The sequence below is a fragment of the Python bivittatus genome, unplaced genomic scaffold (assembly GCF_059951505.1).
Source record: "Python bivittatus isolate LINGU-HERP-01145 unplaced genomic scaffold, Pbiv_v1 ctg000880_np1212, whole genome shotgun sequence".
Classification (NCBI taxonomy): domain Eukaryota; kingdom Metazoa; phylum Chordata; class Lepidosauria; order Squamata; family Pythonidae; genus Python; species Python bivittatus.
Genome location: NW_028277117.1, coordinates 25,094 through 46,005, shown reverse-complemented (window position 1 = coordinate 46,005; position 20,912 = coordinate 25,094). Strand labels below are relative to the sequence as shown.

At 40.7% G+C, this 20,912-nt stretch overlaps 1 long non-coding RNA gene across 1 annotated transcript in view; it reads left to right on the top strand.

Moving 5' to 3' along the window:
• LOC148213674 (uncharacterized) overlaps window positions 1–18,486 on the top strand; it is a 38,531-nt gene extending 20,045 nt beyond the window's left edge. The window contains exon 3 of the long non-coding RNA XR_015794162.1: window positions 17,961–18,486. This is a non-coding gene — a long non-coding RNA (uncharacterized LOC148213674). The remainder of the gene's footprint in view (window positions 1–17,960) is intronic.
• The last annotated feature ends 2,426 nt before the right edge of the window (window positions 18,487–20,912 follow it).

Here is a 20,912-nt window from a genome sequence, read left to right as displayed (position 1 = left end):
TTGGCCCGCTTCTTCTTTATAGATTTCTAGCATTTCACAACATAAATAAAAACATAGAATTACAGAAGAAAACAGCGCAGAAAAAGCAATTCAATCATTGAAATGTTAAAAGAATGATGAGATAAAAGCAACAGGTTTCTTTCTCAAAAGCCCTCCTAAAACAGAAGATCTTCACCACCTTCTGAAACTTTTTTATTTCAGAAAAAGTGGGATGAGATCCCTGGACAGTCATCCTTCCTCTTTGATTCTTACGTGCATCTCCTTTCGGATATAATCTGCCTCAAGCCTTGCCAGAAAGGTTATTTTACTGAACTCCACAATCACATAACGTTATTTGAAACAGGATAGACTGTTCTTTCTGAAAGGAAAACTATCTTGAATTTGACCTATCGCCCGAAGGGAGATGAGACAGAAAAACATTGTCAGTTTCCTCTCAGAGGACCTCTGCTTTTTAAAGGTAAAGCATGTGGGGAAGCCCCAGTTGTTCTTTCAAGGAACTTTACAACACTTAAGTATGAGATGCACATCTGTGGAATTCCGTAGGCCAACATGTGGAACTGTGTGTAGCTTTGAGATCAAACACGGAACTCCAAATAGTGGCTGAATTTTATACTGCATCTCTTGCTTCAGAAATATTACAGGGGCTCTGCTCTCTTACAGGGCCACTGTACATCTGCAATGGAACAGCTGGCAGAAGTTAACATGCCAAAAACCTCTAGGTCAGCACAGGTAGTCTGACCCTTTGCAAAACCCTTTTTCCTTTACAATTTAGTTATGCGTGAATTTCAGTGATTTTTCCAAGCTGCATATCAATAGTATTTTGGTTAAAACTGTTTTGCATCTTTCAGCTCAATTCAAACACCGGCAACCAAGGGCAGTTCCATTCTTCAATCTATCCACGTAGTCAAGGCAGTAATCCTGTCAGAAGGCAAAGAAATGTATTGGTTTTTTTCAAAAAAAGAAATTAAACAAAAGAAGAGCCCAAGTCAGCCACTGGCACCTCTCAACATCTTCATTACTAAAAATGAAGTGACCAGAACCAACTTAGGGTAACACTGTACTCTCCTGGCACTGTTGCAATTCTTGCTTGTCAGCTTCGTTCCTTTTTCTTTCTCTGGGCATGAAAGAAATGCATTTCCTGCTTTCCTTGGTTAAAAGCATTGAGCTCATTTTAAAACACCCTTTGGAAACTATCTTGCTCGGTGCACTGGCATGTGCAGAAGTGCAAAGCACCAACATATAAGTCGGTGTTTAAAAAAACATTTGAAAAACTAATTGTGGAAGAGGAAAAGTATTGGAGACATTGAGATGCGTCTGCTTGCCGAGGAAACTATCTGTGGGAATGGCTTCATATCTAGTTTTTTATACAGAGTTGCTGATGCCTTTTCCTAAGAGGTACAGTGTCTTGATCACAATTTACAATTTTAGCTTCTTTCATTTTCTTTTCAGAGACTTCAGGAAAGGTAGTGCAGAAAGACCCTCTGGCTCAAGCAAAGTTCCTGGAAACCCACCACTTAATGCTTCGCTTGACAACCTAGTCCCTCGTCTCGTGGAGATGGAAAGGCTACAGCAGCTAGCCATCTTAAGAGTACGGACGAGGGTGGCTGTTTATTCCACTCTGTCTGCTAACAATCCCATTAGGCCTAGAACAGATCGACAGCAGACAAAACAGCCAAGGCCACTTGATGGCTCTGCTCATTCTCAAGCGAAGATTATTGCAGAGTTCCGCAATTCAAGACATGGTGGGCAAGAAAGGAACTCTAAATCCCCCAAATCTCCGGGAATTAGAAGCTTGAGCGACAGACATGCACTACCATCTCTGCCAGACCCTTCCTTACCCAAAATCCGTGGAATTTTGAGGAATACAGAAAAAAGGATGGAGAAGAACGTCCTTAAAAAAAAGGTGACTTTTACAGAGTAACCTCCCTCCATCTCAAAAACTAAAATCTCTCTCCGATTTCAAAGCGGAAGTCCCAGAGTGTTGATCTCCAATGCTCTCTACAATGAAGCCATCATTTATCAGCGTTGTCTGTGCAAAACAATTGAGCAAGAACATTTTGCACAGCTCCATCTAGTTCTTAATTTGCATTTATGTAGAAGAGGGAGTGAGCAGGCAGCTCTTTTTCCTGGCATCCAGAGTTTTGGTGCTGCCTGGGAAGGAGAGTTAAAACAGCCCCCTGCTCCTTTGTTGGAAGCCCCTCCCCCTCCAACCCGGAGAGCTGGGAAAGAGAAACTCCAACCCAAAGGCAAGCACCTCAGCGGTAGCCTTCGGACAGCAAGAGAAAACATCCCTTCTTGCCCTTGCGAGACTGCTGAGAGGCAGAGGAGGAATAGGGTCCGATCAGACTCTGCAAACCCAAGCAGGCCTGCGAACCTAGCCAAGCCCGCTGCATGCAGCAGCCCAAGTGCAGAGCTGTACAACCAACTCCAGAAACAGAGGACTGCAAGTGCTGGGGACGGGTGGGGAGAGAGAGAGATGCCATTCACAAGTCTATAAAGCAGCGAAAAGGGTCTTCACATGCAAATGGACGGAGAGCTGAAGACCTGAGGGAAAAGAAAAATTGAAAGAAGAAATCGCTCAGATAAGAAAACATAGTGATAACATAGGAGTCAGAGCATAGAAAGAGAACCTCGAGATAGAACTGGACAGATTACATAAGGATAGAAACAGAATAGCAGTAAACTTATAGTAATAAGGAGATAGCAGTATAAGATGGGAGTTTAATTTTCTACCATAAAAGAGTTTTATATATATTTTTTATTGAAAATGTTTACAGCAGTAATAATACAGACTAAAATGGAAGTGGGAAAACAAACAAATGTGGTTTCTAGTCATTCGTTTTTAATATTGCAATTCAATTATTTAAATTCAAAAAATGTAATTAACAAATAAAACACTTGATCGTTACAATCTTTGGTTCTGGGGAATTATTTGATGAATGGAATAAGACAGAAATCCTGTATATAGTATTAAACAGTACGAGAGATATGATCAATCACAGCCTACTTGGAATGATATTAGGGTCATCTAATTCAGGGACTAGTATAAAGTTCTTATAATCCCTTTCCAGTTTTAAGAATGTTCAAAATTGGGAAGGACTCTATTGAAATACACATTGAATAGGAATATATTAACATATACGCACCTCACTGAAAATGACTTTTACTACTTTCAGGACATTATTCTGGGGGTCCAGTATTACAAAAAAAGTTGTATAATAAGATTGCTCTTGAAATCTCATTTTTGAAAAAACGTTTTAGCACAGTGCAGAAATACCAGGTGAAATAATACCAAAAGTGCAGAATCAGTTGGGTCTGTACAGACTGATAGCAGATAGAAGGATTTTACCTCTCCCACCTAGGAGATAGGGAAGTGCTTAGATGCTGCATGGCAAGAACAATGGCATGAAGCTCTTGGGGATGAAATGAATGGGTGAGATATAATCCATGAAAGGTACCCATCAGGAGGTGTTGGTCTTATGAGTCCTTGCTGGCTGGGAAAGACTAATGTGCCCATGTGCTCCTCACCCAAGTGAGAGGGTTTCAGAGCAAGCGACAGCCGCATCTGGCCCTGGGCTGCAAATGCTCCTAAGCCCTGGAGGTCCACCCATTGTTTCTGCTGGCCAATGGATGGATGGCCTCCAGGGAATAAGGAAACCCTGCTTGCCTTCTGAAAGGCTCTGAAGACATGACTGTGTCAACCGGCCTGGGGATCTGGTGATGCTGTAGAGCCTGCTAAATGGTTATACTGGTTGATTCATGACTTGCACTTGTCTGCTGTTTATATTTTTTAGCTCTAATTTTGGTTTTAATTGGGTTGTTCGTTTGATTTTAAGGGATTATGATGTTTTTACAGTTTTCCTGTATTTTCTTTACTGGTTGTTTTATTTATTTATTTTGAACTATGTGAGCTGCCCAGAGTCACAAGTGCAAGACGGGCAGCTATACAAATTGAAGAAAAGGAAGGAAGGAAGGAAGGAAGGAAGGAAGGAAGGAAGGAAGGAAGGAAGGAAGGAAGGAAGGAAGGAAGGAAGGATAACTTCAATCAGAATTCCAACTGGGAAACTCCTGACATTTAGATCCAGCAAATTCAGTAATACAAGGAAGTCCTGGAAGCTTGGCATTCTAACACATCAGCCGTCAACAGACACATAAAGATAAATCCCGTGTATGTACCATTTAAAAGATGTAACCAAAAGTCAAGGAAGGAAACAAACAGCCCCAACAACATTGTCCCTAAGGACTAGCAGCTAGTTAAGCTGAAAATAGTCCAGATAAACTGTGAGGAATGAAACAATGCCCTAATCAAGGAACTTTCACGGAAGAGGCTACCAGGACCGGCAGGGCAAGCTACTACTGTATGTATAAACAGCCATCAAACTTCACTTTTCCATGCACTGATGAGGTTACTTAGCCTGGTAATGAAATGCTGCGGGAAAACAACCAAGCTCGAAGAATACCCCAGACACAACAGTTCAACCCTGAGCTACACATATTCGCTACTTTTGTCATATTATTATATTTTGTAGAGGTTAGTAAATTCTCTGCCTCTAATATTGCATGGGTATTAGAAACAAAACTGGCTATGTACCAAAATAATCCAGGAATAACTTTGCTGGGACTGGGAGAGGGATGTCTTTCAAAGCATATTAAGGTGACAGAAGCAAGACAGAGACAAAGAACCACAGAGGCTGAATAGACTATTATATAGTACATGCTACTGAGGCTAAAAATAATTATTATATATCTTACCTTGCAAGTATAGTTGCTAATGGAATATCTCGTCTGTACAGTCCCAAAGCTCTGCAGTCACTGGCAGCCTTGCTAGAAACCCTTCTTTTGGTTAGGGGCAGGTGATCCGGCCGTGGTGAACAAGATGCCTCTTTGGGTACCAGATTCAGTGAGAACTTGTCAAAGTAGGAAACTGTATAACCTGAAGAGAAGGTGTTTTGCCACTTGTCTAGGCAGTGATCGGGTGCCCAGGCAATGAGTTCTTTCACTTCTTTCAGATGCAGAGACAATGAACACACCAGCAGGTGAGGAGATGTTAAGCTTTATTGTTAACTCTAGCAAACAGTTTTAAACAGGAAGACAAGAGCAGAGTTTGAAAGCATCACAGACCAAACAAGATGATAAAACTCTTCCCCCACCGTCGGGAGCTACTATAATGCGACAGTGGAGAGACCCCACGATGGCTAAGATAACACAGCGCCAAGTCCCAAGCCCTGAGTCCACGCTCCAAGTTCCAGGGGCAATGCCAGGGCTTTTCCCCAAAGCCTGGCACTGCAATCCCATGCCTCTGTTTTGGAGTGAGGGGCTTTGAAAGTGACCTTGAGCAGATGTCAAAACTGCTCCTCAAAGGATTCCAGAGCCTGAGAACTGTAGAGATAAGCTAGTGCTTGACTGAAACAATCCTGAGGGTTTTGCTCCCCACCCCCATTTCTAAGTAAAAGTGAAAAAGAAGCCAGCTAAACATTATTATGATTCAAAGTGTGCTTTCTTAATGTGTACAGGAGAAATCAAACGATGTCACCCAAACTCCTCGAAATAACAATGGTCTTCCGCATTGCCGCTACACTCCACCCCTTGACATATTTTGATTTCCCTTCACACTCATGGTTCATAAACCCCAAATCTCCAAGTAATAAATTCCACATTTGCATACAATCGTTTGACTTCAATCTACAGAATACTTATTGGTATTAACAAAGTAAGAATGCCTATTACAAAAATAACAACTGGGTGCCATGCTCAATTTGAAATGTTGGTCATAGCTGCTTTGATAGCCTTCCTGAAAAAATATCCTACTAATGATGAGTGGTTAAACCACCAGTATCTTGAATAAGTCTAACTAATCCAGCATGTTCATGCCTAATTTTTAATAAGATTCCGTTATCATTGTTAGATAGGGCTTGCCATTTGGATGGAACCTGATTACTTTTCCATATTAATTGAGCTATTGATCTGATATTAAAGCCCATGGGAAGTGTAAAGGTCCATTCTTCAGTTTCCCAACCAAACGTTTTTGTTTCATATTCAACTGCTATATAATATCCAGTGGGGGTGCAAATTTGGGATACATTACATCAACATTCTCTAACAGGTGGGCGAGAGAAACCTCCATCCTTCCAATTAACTTCTCCATTAGACCAACCTTGAGTGTCATGTTCTACTTTCATAATGTTCCCTAATTGCAATAAAGGTGACTTTGTCGTCATGGAAAACATATGTTGTACGTATATGTCTGCTTACTACAGAATTGAGTACAAAAAAATATATGCACATACATAATAAAGGTGAATATATAATAATCATACAAACAGACACCAAAACCTTTTCTATCACACTCCCCATCCTGGAAACACTTTATTCAGCTCCCCCAGCAACTTCCAGGGGTGCAATGGCATTCCTCTGCTTTCTTACGCTGTGGATGCAGATGAACGCGTAGCATTCTTGCTTAAGGGCACCTGTTCTTCCTTGAGCAGCCCTTAGCACAACAAGGGCCCTAATTTACTGCTACTAGGACATCAGTGGTAGCGTTCAAGGACTCCAAAATCAATTTAAGAATTCATTAGCTAATATGTCCCCCTCTAACAAAGGGTGTGAAACATAGCCCGTAGTTCCAGTTTCCAAAAACACTGCTTTTTTGCCATCTATTCTTTCGGTCATAAAAATCCTTATGGCTATCGCAAAAAACTTATCATTGGTTAAATAAGATAAACTCTTTTCTCAAAAAGTCTAACTGATGATCATCTTTAATGAAATTTTAAAGATACATATTTAAAAGTTAGAAATAGAAAAGAAATTTTGAAATACAAAATATAAAGAAAAGGAAAAGGTGAAGTAAAGTAAAAGGAAAAATGTTTGAAAAATAGATAACTTCCAATCTATCTCTGGTCTTAGAAATAATAAGGCTATCGTAAGTGCTAGTTTTTAATACATTAAATAAGAATAATTCTTTGTCTAATATATCCCATTACATTTATAATCTAATCTTCAAATCCCCATGTAAGCTTCACCCCACCTGCATTTTGCAAATAGTCCATCAATGGTTTCCATTCTTTAAGGTAATAGTTATGTGAGTTTTCTTTTCATAAGCAAGTCAGTTTATCATTTTCTGCCATTTCCATCAGTTTTCACAACCATTCTTGTATTGTTGGTAGTGTCTGGGTTTTCCAAAATTGTGCATAAAGAAGTCTTGCTGCGGTAATCATGTACTGAGTAATTCTAATAAGATGTTTTCCTATTTGAAAGTCCATTATCCCCAACAGGAATAATTCTGGTTTAAACGGAATCTGTATTTCTAGTATGCTCTGCATCAACATTTGTATTTGAATCCAACATTTCTTTGCAATTTTGCATGTCCACCACATATGGTAGAGTGACCCCTCTTGTTGATTACATTTCCAAGAAATGTTGGAAATTGTCCCATCCATCTTTGATAGTCTTTGGGGCCACAGCAGATAAATAGAGAGCAAACCTCATCCCATTTTAGCACTGAAGATGTTACCTAGCCGGGTAATGAAACGTTTGCAAGAAAAGAACCACGCTCAGAGAACCCCAAGGACTCCACATACATCATTTTATAGAAATTGATAGAAAAGGTCTAACTGATGATAATCATACCTTAATAAAGACTCTATATGCAATAGAAATCCACCACGCCCATCTACTGGTAAAGCAGAACAAATCCAACAATTATAAGGATCATCTATTGAGGCATACTTATCTTAGATGTCTTTGTAACCCCGACAATCTACTGCAGCCGAAATACATGGCAGGCTCAAAAAAGATGCTTATCTAGGAAATAAAAAACAGTTAGAAACAATAACAGGTTTACTGCTAGCACTTCTGCCTTTGCTAGCTTGCCATCTGCTTTTCTGTACCAGACTCTCCTTCCTGTGGATGTAAAGGCACCCTGAGCCTTCACGGTATTATCTTCTGGCTCATCTCTCTCTTTTACTGGGAAATCATCCTTCTTTCCAGAATTAGCTGGGCAATCCAGTCCCTTCTCTCAATAGACACACTGTTGTCCCATCTACTACACAGGACAGCTTGAAGTTCTCCTCTGGAATCTGAGTCTCTTACACACTGCTTAACACCAGGATTCCCTGCACAGCCAAATGAGACCTGGGGGCAATCCGGCCATCAACGTTTGGTGCAGCTATGACCACAAATCTGCAAGTACAGAGATCTGACCCAACTGCTTTCTGAGTGCCCCGATTTGCACACTGAGTGCACATTAAGGCCAAAGTGGGGGCTTCAGGGGACATTTAAATGATTTGCAAAGAGTAGGGCAATAATCCCCCAATGTGGTGACTTAGTTTACCAACTGCCTCCCCAACCAGTTCATGTTTTCCAGAGGGGCTGTTGGAACAATGGGCTCCTTATTAACCTCTTCCAGGAGCGTGACCAGTCCCCAAATTACCATTTGTTCAGTGCTTAATGGCAATACATTTGGGACACTTCTCTGTTGTAAACAAGCCTTCCGTTTTGCTTTGGAGTTATTTATCCACCCCTTTATTGGGTGGCTGTTTTACCTGTGACTGGGTTGATTCCCTCCACGTGTTGTGGTGTGGAGCAACCTGCTGGCAACTGCTTCAGTCAGTTTGCCACGGACCACACGTGCATCCGTCCTCTGTGACTCCCCCTGCCAATTCCAAAGGATTCTCTCAATCTGGAACTCAAAGAACCCACTTGTGGAACTCAAAGCTTCTCTGGACTGAAAGCACCTTCCTTCCAATCCCATGCCACCCCTTTATTTATGAGCTTGTAGAAGGGGTGAAGTGTTTGTGCCCAGTGTGGGAGAACCCGGGCATTCCCCAAAATTGCTGCAACTCCTTCACCGTCCAGGGAAGGGGAAACGCTGCACCTCGTCAACCATGGTATGAGGCAAAACCTGCGTCCTTCCTGACCATAGGACTCCTAAAAGCTTTTCATCAGTGTCTGGTCCTTGGGTTTCATTAGGATTAACTGCCCACCCTCAGGTGTGCAACTGTGTTGGCAGGTCAGCTAAATACTTCTGCAGTAAAAATAAATCATCAAAGATTAACCTAATCACAACAGTGCATGCCTCCGTACCCTGACAGAGAGGGCTGAATGCAAACAACCTTGAAGCAAAACTTGAACGGTCCGTTACATTTCCTGTTTAGGTAAAAACACCATTATACAATTGAACTGCAAAGAACTTTAATACCATTTAATTTCCCAATAACTTCCCAAAAATAAAACTTGCAAGGCTGGGAAAGAAAAATCTATGCATTAGCATAAGAGCTAATTCAGTGTTTGGGCTGTTCTCATAGCCAAAAGTCGTAAAAACAAAAAACACCAAAAACATTCAGATAGACCATACCAATCCACGGAGGGTAGCAAATACTGTTTTAAATATTTTTTTTTCTCTTATTTTCTTTTCTTATTCATCATGTGCCATGTTGAAAAAGAAATGAAATTCAATCCCTTTCCTTTATAATGCATGTGGAGTTTAAAAGCTAGAACACATGAAGCCACCCCACCCCACCCTTTTTCCTTTCTCTCCTCATAGCTAATGCCGGACTCCTGTTGCAAGACGGGGTGAGACTGCGGGCAAAAACCGAAACGCAAATTGGGGCACCACAACAAAGCAGCAATAAAGCCCAAACGATTGCTTCTCCAAAACTGCCTAGATCTCCTCAAGAAGAGCAATCAGTTTTTCCTAACGATAGCTGTACGAAAAGACGTTTACCAAAAAACCTTAAAATTCAAATCATTATTTGGATAAAGGGTTTGAAAGTCCATTCCGCCAACTGTCATCACTTTTACACTAGAGGAAGGAGCGAGCCTCTCCCCACACCTCCATGTTGAACACATTGAAAAAGATGATCTTCAGGGCTCCCCCAGGGCCATCAATCTAAGCTGTGCGTCCCTGAAAGTTTGCTGGATCTTGATGTAAAAGGTTGTTCTCAGCTTCTGTGTCTGCTAAAGCTATTATCATTATGATGATGATCTGTTTGTTTGTCCAGTAAATGTCTAATTTAATATACAGCCTCTGGCCCCCTGGGGTAAAAGCCCTCATTTTGATTGTCTCCCCAGGGGGACTTTGGCCACCCCTTCCGTCTGGAGGAGAGGGATGTTTCCATGTCCTCAGAGACAGGGACATGTCGCTATCCTCATCCTAAGCTGGTGGAGCAGTTGAGGTTTGCTGCTTCAGAACTCTGATTTTGAGGGCTGCGGCTTTCCCAATTTTTATACAACTGTGTTGCTTTTTTTTGTCAATTGTTTCTTTGGGAGTGTTTACAGCTAACAAGTTCTGCCACGTTTATAAAGGGCTTCCTTTCACGGGTTCTTGCCTGTATCCTTGTGCAGTCGGCACTCTCTCAGACTTTCTCTGCTGCTCAGGAAACGAAAGCCTCCAAAGTCATAAGAAGGGGGGGAGGAGCCTTTTAAGGCTTTTTTCTGTCTTTGAAAGACTGGGGGAAATCCCCTAATCTCTCTTGTGTTTTTGAGTCAGTCTTGACTCTTGGCACCTCTTTCGGAAGCCGCTTGCCGGTGCCTCCTTCCTGGGGCTAAGGGACAATAACTGGGGCAAAGTCACCCAGATGGATGCTGCGCAAGAAAGGCAGGACTGGTGCTTTAACCACGACACCAAACTGGCTCTCCACAAAAAATACTTTGCCCTTCCTCTCCTTGCCTTCAAAAGAAAAGAAAGGAAGGAAAAACACACATTTGACAACAACAACCTGCCGCTCTCTTTGCGGTGGCAAGGAGTTCCAAATGCACACACTCAATTAGATCCTAAATTTTACAAAGCGAAAGCGTATCAGACTTCATCGCTTTTGTTCCTTTGTTCTCAAAGGCATTCCTAAAGACAAAAAGTACAATCATCAAGCAGATTTTTACACACAACATACACTCATGCACATGAAACCAAAGGAACTGAACTCGTGAACCTCCTTTTCTGCTCCAACTCCTCCTGCAGTTTCTCACTTTCTCTCAAACTCTCTTTTTCATCACCTGCCCCTCTAAGGGCTTCCAGCAAAAGCCATCCGGTCAGAGCAACTAGCATTCAGCCGCCAGCTTTTGCTGCTGACAGTTTTACAGCGTCCAGGTAATGGGCATTCAGGTATTTGCACAATCCACCAGTCACCTCTTCTTCCCAAAACACAATCAGTCTACTTCCGTTCCTTGCTACCTATTAACTTCAGTTGGGATTCTCTCTCTCTGCCTGAAACACTTTCACTTTTTCCTGCCAACACTTTCCCTGTCCCCATCTCTCCTGATGACTGCCACAGGGAAAAATGCCTGCAACGTCACTTTCTTTCTTTGCCTATAATCCTTTCTTTACCCCACTGGAGACATTATTGTAAGCTTCTGCCACTAGCATTAAAACAGTAGCTGTCCTTTGTTTTTTGTTTTTTAATAAATTTTTTATTTTTTACAACAAACATAAACAAACAATAGCATAAAAAACATAAAAAACCATCTTCCATTTTAAACCGTGTGTCAGCCAGTTACCAATCATTTGTGCCATCCTTTCATAGTCTTCACTCATCATTTATATAGAGTCTTATGTCATCTATCCAACACATATTTATATATTTATCAATTATCAATTATTATTCATTTGTTACTAGTCTATAACACCAGCTTTCATAATAAGATTTATATCATTTTTATCCATTGATTATATATATATATATAGTAATTTATATCAGTTTGTCAAGTTTCTATTATATAATTTACTGATCTATTACATTACTATATCTTTTCATCCAACCATTGATAAAACAAATCCCATATCATATAAAATTGTTTGTCTTCTTGCTCTCTAATTTCAAATGTTAATTTACTCATCTCTGCACATTCCATAATTTTCTTAATAACTTCCTCCTGCATAGGTACTTTTTCATTCTTCCAATTTTTAGCAAATACAATTCTAGCCTCTGTCAGAACATTTACAATCAAATATTTCAGTTCTTTACTATATGTTTCAGGTATAATTCCTAATAAAAATGTCTCTGGTTTAAAGTCTATATGTTGTTTTGTCATTTTTTCCAACCATGTGTGGATTTTAATCCAATATCTTTTAGCTTCTGAGCATGTCCACCACATATGGTAATATGTGCCGGGCTTCTGATGACACTTCCAACATTTATCAGACTTGTTCTTGTACATTCTCACAATCCTTGCTGGAGGTAAATGCCACCTGTAAAACATCTTATACAAGTTATCTTTATATGCAGTTGGCATTGTCATTTTATAGTTTTGAGACCATAGTTTTTGCCACTTCTCTAAATCAATTCCATATCCAAAATTTTTCCCCCATGCAATCATTGTATCTTTAACCTGTTCTTCCTCCATCTTAAATTCTAGTAAATGTCCATAAAGTTTTTTGATCACCTTTTCATCAGTACCCATCAAAATTTTATCTAAAACAGTCAGCTCATCATAAATACCTTCTGCTTTAAAATCTTTATCAAATCTAGATTGTATTTGCAAATATGAAAACCAATTCATTTTTATACCTTGTTCTTCCAACGCTTGCATAGTTTTAAGTTCACCCTTTTCATTCAATATCTCAGTATATCTAACTGTTTGTTCCTTTTTATATGTTATTGGATAAGAAAAGGCTTCAATAGTGGATATCCATCGTGGAACTTTTAAATAATATTGTCTTCTTGTCTTCTCCCAGTTTAAAAACAATGCCCCTCGAATATAGTGCCTTCTAAAATAGCCCTGTGTTTTCGTTCCCTTATACCATAAGAAAGCATGCCAGCCCAACAACAGGTCATGTCCCTCTAAGGTCAATAATCTATTATTTCTTAAAGTTATTCAGTCCTTTACCCACATCAGATTTTTCGCCTGGTAGTATAATTCCCAGTTAGGCAAGGCAAACCCACCTCTTACTCTTGCATCTTGTAGTAATTTAAGCTTTATTCTTGCTTTTTTACCCTGCCAGATGTATTTCAATACAATTTTATTTAAATCATCAAAGAACTCTTTCCCTAGACGAATTGGAATTGTCTGGAATAGATATAATATCCTAGGCAATATATTCATCTTAATAGTGGATATTCTCCCAGTCATTGATAATTGTAAATTCTCCCATTTTGTCAGATCTATTGCAATCTGTCGTTTAAGTTTAACATAATTATCCTCCTTCAATGTACTACATCTTGGTGTAATATATATCCCTAGGTATTTAACCCTGTTTGTGACCTGTATTTCTAAGACTTCTTCCAATTCTTTCTTTCGCCTTGCTAGCATATTCTTTGTTAATATCTTTGTTTTATCTTTATTTATTTTTAAACCTGCTACTTTTCCATATTCTTCTATCTTTTCAATTAATTTAGATGCTGTTTCCAATGGGTCCTCTAGTATAAATACTAGGTCATCTGCGAAGGCTTGCAATTTGTACTCTTCCTTTTTGATCTTCCTTCCTTTTATTTCTTTCTCTTCTCTTATATTCCTATTCAACATTTTTAATGTTAAGACAAACAACAAGGGCGATAGTGGACAGCCTTGTCTCGTCCCTTTTGTTATGTCTATCTGTTCTGTTAAATCTCCGTTTATCATGATTTTTGCAGTCTGCTTATAATATATTGTTTCAATGGCTTGGGTAAATTTTTTACCAAAGCCCATTTGTTCCAATTGCAGTAACATAAATCGCCAATTCATGTTGTCAAAGGCTTTTTGTGCGTCTAAGAATATCAAGGCCATTTGCTTTTCAGGGTGTAAAACAGTAGCTGTCCTTTGTGATAGCCAATATTTTAAAACAGATACAAATTTTCAGGTTCTACTTAATAAGAAGTTATGACTCAAGGCACTCATTATCGCAGAATTCAAAGGAGCCAAATAAAAACTACAACAGTGTAATATGGAAATAGTATTGTTTTGCTTTAGGCACATTACAGTAGGTATCAACTCTTGACTCACACCTGCATCTGCTCTATCCCCAAACTCAGCAAGAGTACCAATCTTCATGTTCCATTTACAAGTTCTCTCACACCCGGGTCACTGCCCACTTAGGCTACTGGGACAAGTTTCTAGTTGTGTGTGCTGAGCCAAGGTTGTTTCTCGATCACGGGCATTGCAGAAACACTGCAGTGGTCAGGAGGGGGCTGCTTCCCCACTCTGATTGTGGGCAAATGCCTTGCCCCTGCTGCCTCCTTTCGGCGCTTATTTCAGGGAAATTGGGGAGCACATAGCAATTCTTTAAATAAAAACAAATCAAATAAATATGGCCACGGGAAACACCCATGTTTTGTAGGACTGGTAGATGGAGGCTACATGGATCTTTTCTTTTCTGGTCCTTAGGTTAGAGCACTCCCACATGGGAAGGGACGTCATTTCCTTCTGGCTGAAACAAACACTTGCCCTGGGCAACTCCTATATAAGGAGTGATTTGATTATCTCATGTTTCTTGTTAGTCAAATGGAGCCACGGCCCTCTCTCAAAATTAGCCTGACTTATTTTCATGTATTTTCTGATCACGCAATTATTTGTTTTACACTTACAGCACTAAATATTACCATCAGCAGTAGAGTTAAAATTTTCTATAACTGGTAAACATTCAGTCACAACAGTATAGTTTCCAAGTCACAAAAATTACTAATTTCACTTTAGTCTGCTTTGCTCAGCCCACATCTCAAGTACTATGTCCAGTTCTGAACAACAGATTTGAAGAATAATTCAGAGAAATTGGAATACATTCACAGAAGGGTAATGAGGATGACTGATGGACTAGGAACCAAGGTCTAAGAAAACAGATTGAGGAGAATGGCATGTTTAGGTTTGAGGAGAAAAGATGCAGGGAGATGCAATAACCCTCTTCAAATACCTGAAGGAATGTCACATAGGAGACTGGCAGGTTCTCTTTCATTCTGGAATTCAGGACACAAAAGAATTGATTTAAGTTACAGGAAGGCTGATTCTGATTAAAAGTTAGAAAAAACTTTAGCAGTAAGAGCAACTCAGCATTGGAATCCGTTACCCAGACTACTGATCTCTCCTTCACTAGGCGGGTTCAAGCAGAAGTCAGAAAGGCATCCACTTAGGATGCTTTAATTTCATTTCTTGCACTGAACCCTTTATACTTTTATGGTCTGTGAATGGAAATATTATTATAACAATAACAACAATAATAAAGCCCTTTACTTAAACATGAATGTTAAAAAGCTAAAGCCCTTCATGGCGTGGGGCCGGGTTATCTGAGCGGCCGTCCCACCCGGTCTGGCACAGAAGGCATGCTGTGGGTGCCGTCTGCCAGGGAATTACATTTGGTGGGTCCCAGGAGATGGGCCTTCTCTGCTGTGGGGCCCACCTGGTGGAATCTTTTCCCTCTAGAAGTGGGATTAGCTCCATCTGTATCTTACTAAAAATCTCCTGTCTGTAAGTGTTAACTGGGCAAAACAGTGTGTGTCCCAACAAAGGTATCTGAAATGGGCTAGCTTACAGAATATAGCGACCCATGACTCCTTTGGGATTGAAATTTGGGGGATTTGTGGCTGATTCAGCGCTGCACTGCAGCAGTCGGTCCAGGTCACGTGGTTGTCCTGGGCGTATTCCTGACCTCTTTCCCGCCTCCCTCTGTCCCCTGCGCCCAATCGGCTGGCAGCAAGGCCTGACGGGCGAGCGGCAATTGGCTGCTCTGGAACCAAGGCAGAAATCTGAAATCTTTTAGCGGCAGTTGGTGGTGAGGGAAACACAAGGGAGCAACTTGGATGACTCCCGGTGAAGTGGGGCTGGCTGGGGCTTGCCGTTGGTGGTCGATGGGTGAGCCCTCTTCTTCCCTCGAGGGAGGGGACACACCAGAATGTGGAGCGGGGGTGCAGTTTTCCTCATTGACTGCGGCTCCCTCTGTTCCCCCTCCCCTCAGCAAAGTGGCAGGCTGAGGAGGAGGGGGAGGCAGAGGAGGAAGAGGAGGCAGCTTCACCGGGGCTCTCCTGAGGGTTATGAGGGAGGGCAAATGGCAGAAGTGTATATTATATGTGGAAATGAAAGAAGGGAGGAAGGATGGATAGAAAGCAGGAAGGAGGAGGGAGGGAGGGAGGGAGGGAGGGAAGGAAGGAAGGAAGGAAGGAAGGAAGGAAGGAAGGAAGGAAGGAAGGAAGGAAGGAAGGAAGGCAGGCAGGCAGGCAGGCAGGCAGGCAGGCAGGCAGGCAGGCAGGCAGGCTTCCTTCCTTCTGCCAGCTTTCCACTTACAAAATCAACGGGGAAGCCAGCAGCAAGTTGCAAGTTGCTCACACTCCCACTGCTTTTTTATCGTTGATAATTTTGTTTCTCCCTTTAGATAAAGAAATATCTGCGAAATGATGACCCAACAGGTCACTCGTTATCTAGTCCCTCTTAACATTCTGCAAGTCCCTCAAAACCTGGCTCCAAGCCTAAGTACAAACTTTTTACTTTATAAAGAATATGATAATATTATGACATATAAAAACAATTTTACATTCAAGGTTGCATGACAATTGGACTTAATCAAATGTCAGTGTTTCTGAATTCATTGTTACATGAATATTCACGTAAAGCAAATACACTTTTAAGCCTCACTCTACAATCCATTTAGAAAAAGGCCCACAATTTGCAACAAAATAGGTAATACGAATAAAAGGATAGTGTGAAATCAATATTACATTGTACATAGAGTAAAACCTTGGCCTAGTGGGCCCCCATTTAACATATTTTGGATGCCATAGACAAAATTTCTGTCCAGACATTCCTCCCAAAATCAGCAGGCTTACTGCATCCAAAGTAGTCCAGATGAGACACCTAAGTTTACATTAAATTATGGTATATTTATTGGGCCAATTTATGTCATTTACAACAACAGCATGAGACAAGTGGTACACTAAATCAAATTATGCAATTCATGTGATTTGCATAATGATATCAGTACAAATGACATACTTTCCTATTGAGCAGATATTTGGAAACAATGGACAGGTTTACCCTCCATTCTACCTGTTAAGTTAAGGTTTACTGAACATGCCTTTGCAATAACATATGGGCTCTTGAAATGGAAATGCTAGTTTACTCTACTGATGGCAATAGGTAGTCCTGATACCTGTATAACTGAGAAGTCTATCAACTGAAGGCAGGTTGAAATATGGCTCATGTGAAGAACAGGGAATGTGCACTGAGAGTCAGTGCAATGTAGTGGGGAAAGGGTGGGACTCAGACTGGGGAGCTTGTGACCTCCCTTCACATCACCATGAGGTCCAGGGAAAAGATGGGATAAATACAGCAATAAATATCTACTTTCAAAAGGCTAAGTTTAGGAATTTGCTTCCAAAAACAGTCCGGTACAAAAAATCCTGCCCTCCTCCAAGTCTTTCATTTATCTTTATCTCAAGAGTTTATTTTAGAAGGTGGGCAGAGTCTTTCCACTGTTACTGATTTAAAGCAATTGGAAGTCCAAAACTGTTGCGCATTGCTCAAAAATGGAATGAGGGTCCTGCTACTTTCCATCCAGCTGAGTTATTAGTGACTATATTCCAGTATGATCAGTTTGATTTTTCTAATCTTTAAGGAACAGCATAGGCACAAGCCTATGCAATGTATCTTCCTGGTACACTGACGTATGTATCTATTTTATACTGGCTCAGCACCTAACCCTTTAATCAGATCATACCTACAGAACCAGTCTTCTATACAGACGTTTAATAGGCAACACTTTTCACGTTTCAGAAACACATTTTGGAAGTGATAGAAACATTTTCACTCAATGTTTCATTGGATTTGTATGCCATCATATCAAGCTGAATCATATAAGCTTTTGGGTAGGTGGAGAGAGTCTAAAAAAAAGTGTTCAGCTATATATTATAAATGCAAAGCTCTTACAGATACTCAGTGGGCTGAGTATCACACTCAGTTCATTGAACTAGGCTGAGGAGGCAGGGCAGTGTATGTGTATGCAGGTGGTTTCTCAGTACTGATCATTTTCCCTGTTTCCTTTTTTTTTTTTTTTTGCTGCTTTTTTCCAGGCTTTTTTCCAAATATCAGCTTCTTAGAGATATTACAAAAGATTACTACAATGCCAGCAAAGCAGAAACCTCTTTCTCTAGCAACTCTGGTATTTTTTCCACAAACTGACAAATGTGCGGGTAATAAGTTCAACTGGACCGCAGATGAAAGAGACCAGAAGAAGAATGAATGTGGACTACCCTTGGCTCCTGCTTTCAGGACAGCCTATTATACTGAAGAGAAAGCTAGTGAGCAAACGTCATGCTAAAAAGGTTCAGCTATGTTGTACCAGCACTATTTTGTACATTTTAAATATGCTGAATAGTAACACTATTACGTAAGTTTTAAATGTACTGCATAGTAACACTAGTATGTAAGTTAAATATGGTGAAAAAAACTTTTAAGAGCGATGTATTAAAATTAACTGGCATAGGAATTTTGTGGCAAGATTTCATTGACCAGACGCTGAACATCCAGTTAATTTAGACACTATTTATGGCTAAATTCCACATATTACTGGATCTGCTGTAACTTATATAGGGCCCTCCCTCATGGTTCATGTGCATTTCTTCTGGATATAAATTGGTAGAAAAGTATACCAGCATACACTGCCCTGCCTTTAGTGCTTTGCACGGGTGCATGGAACAACTCTGTTGCTCCCTCTGCCACCTCTCTTGCCACACCGTGTCCAGCTCTGGCCATCTTGTGATCAACTCTAAATGCTGGATAAGGCAGTCAGAGAAGTTGGGGGTGGCATAAACTGCCAGGTCTCCGGAGAAGCTCTGTGTGATCTGAGATCTAGTGAGGAATCAGCTCCACCATTGCTTCTCTTCTCACCTTGCCTAACACTTGCAGCATGGAGATTTGTTAGCAGAAATAGCAGGATTGGCCAGAAAGTGGGGAGAGATGTCTCTTTGGTAAAGTCCAGTTCAGGAAAAAACAACAACCCACAAGTCCATTCCGAAAAGAATGGCCATACAAAACAGTGCCGAAGGAGCTGGGGTCAGTGGGGGTGGGTATTACCCATAGTCTCCTAAAATGGCTAACTGGAGTTTGCAAATTATCAATAAAGCAGCATGGATCACTTAAATTATCAATGAAGTGTATTGGGAGAGGAGAGTGAATTAAAACTGTTATGTCTTTATAGTTATTGGGGATGGGCCTTTAGACCTCAGACTCTAACCTCAGAGTAAGCTCTACTGAACATAATAGTGCTTATTTCTGAGTAGAAAAGTGTGCTAATAATCTTAAAAATTAAAACTTGTGGCTCCAGGATACCTCAGAATTGCCACTAATCCCCTGAAGAGGATAGGAATACAAGTACAATATATGCTTGTATACCTACAAACAGCTTGTATATTTGCTGTCTGAAGTATTTATGTTACATCATGCTGTGCCTTTGTTACTCAAGCAGAACTGAAAGCAAAATATTAGCAGCAGTGAAGGATAAAATTCAAATCAAGCTGCATCCATGATGTCTAATTTGGCCTCCGTAGACATGACAAGCAGTGTTCTGCAATTTTGCACTTTATTTCTTAACAAGTATTAAGAGCTCTCCTGGTTTCAGGCCCTCCCTTCTCCTCAGCTGGAATGGGGTACAGAAAAGAGCACAGGCACCTAGTCCACATTGCTTTGGGACACATCCTCAAATCACTATTTCACTCTAAAATAAAAATAAACAGGAAGCACCATGAAGGACAACCATGAAGATCTAGGCTTCCTTCTCTCCCCAAAATGAGCTCAACTACTTGATAACGTTTTAAAAATGCCCTCTTGCCACAGGAGTGATGACTTTCTCCTGTGTTGTGCTGAAGCACAGAATCGGCCAGGTTCTTGTACGCGTTGTGAAGAAATGTGACCTCTGCCTGTGGAGATTATGTCCCTTTCATAGGGCTAAACTAAGCAGTCTCTTAATTTTAGGAAAAAGAAATCCTTCAATTTTGTCTTTTTTCCCTACGCTCTTACTTTAACATCTGCTCTAAGGGATTCTTTGTCATCCTGTCTCTCCTTTATTTTGAGAACAGAAGCCAACGTAGATGAATATTGCAATGTCTTCTGGAGAGTTAGCTGATAAGTATGCCTCAAGCATGGACAATTAGATACATCTTTCTTTTTAACCTAGTGCCATGTCCACGGTGATGTTTAAATATCCATCTTGGGCACCCTAAGCCCCGTGGAAGATGATTTGGCAGAGCTCTGTCCTTTGCTTCTATATGAATTATCTATTATCATCTCATATATTGTCATTTCTTGCTCATCCTGATCTACATCCTTTTTGTGTCTTCCTAATTCTTACCTGCACACAGGCTTGGTGACGAAAACAAGAACAAGCCTGCCAATTTAAAGGAGAAAAAAGAAGCTATCCTTGGTGTTTAGGGGACTAGCTTCTCTCACCAGGTATGCCAATCTTTTATCCAATGAATCCAGTCTTATGTACAGTGCCCATTCATTCTGTACTATATTCGTGGTTTCATGATAAACTGGATAGTCTGTCATATTGATTAGTGCTATAGTGCTTCGGAGTTCCTCAGAGCACACAGGAGCAGGAACATGCCACCAGTTTCCAAGTGCTCAAAGCAATTGTACCTTTTCCTAGGATCGTGCAGTGCCTGCCACAACTGCCACACAATCCCAGGAAACAACATCGTAACATTGTGTTTAATTTCTTTCATACCACGTTAAGGGTAGGAATGTTTGTGTATTTTGAGACGGAGGCATCCTCAGTATGGGGAACGAAGAAAGCCAAAATGGTGGGCTCAACCACAGTTCACAGCGATGCTTCCTTCTGTACGTGCGTAAAACATGAACAGATGTGGAATGGAGCAGGGCTTCAATCCACAGCCATGCCTGCCATTTTGGCCCCCTTAGCACTGTCCCTCGCAGTTGGCCCTGATTTGAGTTGATTTTCTAATAGATTCTATATCTGGAAAAAATATATCTCGAACTCTGTCTCTATCAGTAGATCATCACTG